The sequence below is a fragment of the Pan paniscus genome, chromosome 3, assembly GCF_029289425.2.
Source record: "Pan paniscus chromosome 3, NHGRI_mPanPan1-v2.0_pri, whole genome shotgun sequence".
Lineage (NCBI taxonomy): Eukaryota > Metazoa > Chordata > Mammalia > Primates > Hominidae > Pan > Pan paniscus.
The window spans coordinates 63,463,472-63,465,048 of record NC_073252.2 but is presented as its reverse complement, the minus strand read 5'-3'; the positions used below and the strand labels follow the sequence as shown (position 1 = coordinate 63,465,048).

The window sequence follows — 1,577 nt, the reverse complement described above, 5'->3', positions numbered from 1 at the left end:
CTGTAATCAACATTTTTATATTAGATTATCCATCTGTAAAAAATTATTAAAATCTGACACCTAGTAGCAATATTTCAAAATCCATTTCATTATTAACCATCCACATGAGGTTAAGGAATTGAGTTATTTTCTGGTCTTCTGTTTCCCCAGATACGTATGTTGGAGGATGTTGTTTTGGTTATATGAGATAATGCAGGTAAAGTGTGTACTGCAAATTCAACACTCATTACATATCTGTTTTTGTCCAAAGTATGTTCAAAATAAATTTTTTAAATTGCATATTTTGATAATTGATAATTCTCAAAGTATTGTGGCCAAGTTTGTATGAATATGTTTTACTCAGCTGTATCTTAGAATACATGCAATTTGGGGGAAAACATGTTTTTGATTACTACTTTAATTACATGATTTTTGAGAGATACTTGATGTCTAAGAATTAGTCTTCTGCAAACTTTAAAAAGTGTTCTTACAGGCAATAAACCTCTAAAAACATAAAATAGTTTTAGGACAATAATAAACTGTAATCTCTAAAAGATTCTCTCTCACACACACACACGTATATATATGAAGAAGATAATGTTTGCAACATACCAATGACTAACATATATCAGTATATTTTAGGTGATTACTCAGTCTCTCTATGTGGAAGAACAATCAGCTCGGAACCTATTGGTGTTGTTTTCAAAGCTGTTATTTATCAGCTATGTGAACTACTTGCATGTGGAGAGTTACTTCTTGTTATCAGTGGGCTCAGATAAGCAAATCTGGACCTCTTTATTTCTACATTTCCTGGAAGTCAAAGAGAGGAATGAGCTCTTTTGTTCAGGCCCATGGCACTGGCAGGATGAGTAAGGGCCCTGGACTTCATACTGTCAGGAAGCTCTGTAGTCACTGATGAGACAAGAAATGTCATAAACAGTACAGGGAAGTTTATGTGGGCACAGCCCTGAAGGCCAACAGTTTTAAAGGTGCTTCAAATGCAAAGGGGATTATGCTGGAAAAAGTAGAAGTTGAAGCCAAACAACCAAACTCTGCCTTCCGGAAGTGTTTCAGGGTCCAGCTGATCAAGAACAGCAAGAAAATCACATCTGTTGTAACCCAATGATGGTTGCTTGAACATTATTGAGGAAAACAATTAGGTTCTGGTTAGGGAATTTGATTGAAAAGATCATGCTATTATTGATATTCCTGGAATCCACTTTAAGGTTGTCAAAGTAGCCAATGTCTCTGTTTTGGTCCTAAACAAAGGCAACAAAGAAAGACTAAGATTATGAATTTGATGGTGAAACATAGTAGTAATAAATTTTCATATACCAAAAAAGAAAGAATGAAACATCTGTAGATCTGCATTGCATGTTGAATATTTTTCTCTTTCCTCTTCAACAAAATGTTATAAATTTTAAAAATTCACTCAAACATAATAATTTCTTGAATTTTTTTTGAGAAACAAGTAAATTATTACTTTATTGACTCATGATAGTCCTGAATATTGACTGTTTATGGCGTGTGCATTCATAGATTTCAAATATGTTTATGTTCTGATTTTCAGCTAAACTTGTCTAGTATAATTTTGGTTA

The 1,577-nt window shown here is 33.1% G+C and overlaps 1 pseudogene; it reads left to right on the top strand.

Annotated features, from left to right (window-relative positions):
• Positions 1–844: 844 nt before the first annotated feature.
• Positions 845–1,274, top strand: LOC106634691 (small ribosomal subunit protein uS12-like; annotated as a pseudogene).
• The last annotated feature ends 303 nt before the right edge of the window (positions 1,275–1,577 follow it).